We start from the raw sequence: 1,335 nt of genomic DNA, 5'->3' as shown, positions 1-1,335 counted from the left end.
AAAATTTTAAATAATAGCCAAAATGTGTCAGTGATGTGATGCATATTTAAAGTGACAAAACAGAAGATATAAATAAAAGACCTGGATAATTAAATCAGGCCTACATGAGTGTATACTCAGCAGGGGTTGCACTCATTGTGAACCTAATTTCCAGCTAAGTAAATACTTTAACACAGTATAGAAATTTACACAATAAAATGATACATAAAAGGCACAAAACGGTGTATAAAAAAATCACCTGAATGTGAAAAATGAAGTGTCTTATGTTCAAAATATCCTGGAAGCTGAACTCAAGACCCTGACTTAGTGTTTTCCCAATGATCAAAAGAAGAGCATAAATAAAACTCTTGTCTACAGTAGATGCAAATAAACGTAGGTACAGAATGTAACCCGGAGAGCTCATTTTCATCATGGATCAAATCACCAGGTAGACACCCATACCATCATATCCAAGCAGCACTAATTAGCACTTACATCATGAAAAACAACAGAAAATAGCTTGAGTGCTGTGTAGGCGAGGCCAGAGGATGGTCGTACTGTAAATAGGCTTAAAGGTGAAATATTAAAGTGTGCATTTGCAGCGCTTTGTCATCTGTGTGAGTATGAGGATTACATAGTTTGCTGTGTAAATGCAGGGTAATTTGTGATGGAAAAGGCCACATTTGATGTGCATATTTTAACAGAGCAGCTGTGTAATCTGTTTGAAAATGGGCCAAGTGAAAAAAAGACTGTTTGGGAAAAATAAATGCCAAAAAATAATAGATTAATCAAATGCTGCTCTGAATAAACAGTCTTTCAACTTATTCACAAAACTTAAACAAAGGAGACACAGCAGTGCCACCTCCACAGTAAATCAACCTCCTGTAATGCTTTAAGGAGCATTAATTCAATGAAAATTGAGGCCATTTTCAGGAGTTAATTGATTCTGAATATTATAACAGTTCAGCCTAGACTGCATTTATTTGTAGTCATATGACACACTGTGTACGTTTTGTTCTTTTACAGCAGTTTGGAGCACAGCTTTTTTTAACGTCTGATAGATGTGCACAGAGGTCAGAGGCTTGGTGACAGTCTGCTATTAAGGTTTGTAATGTGAAAAGAGAATCCATTTTAACAGAATGATAACAGGTTTGAGGAGGGTATTAAAAACTGACACGGCTATTAGCTGTTGCCTTCACTGACTCATGTTATCAGATGTCCTGGTCTCTACATACTTAAAAATTTGCAGTTAAATCTAAATAAAATACAGGAAAATACAATTCTTTGCACAAAGAAGTGTAAGATTGAGCCATATTTTGTTAGTCCTTTGAAAAAAACTCAACATCATGCAAATCA

The sequence above is a fragment of the Sphaeramia orbicularis genome, chromosome 14 (assembly GCF_902148855.1).
Source record: "Sphaeramia orbicularis chromosome 14, fSphaOr1.1, whole genome shotgun sequence".
NCBI classification, from domain to species: domain Eukaryota; kingdom Metazoa; phylum Chordata; class Actinopteri; order Kurtiformes; family Apogonidae; genus Sphaeramia; species Sphaeramia orbicularis.
Note: the sequence above shows the minus strand (reverse complement) of the source record.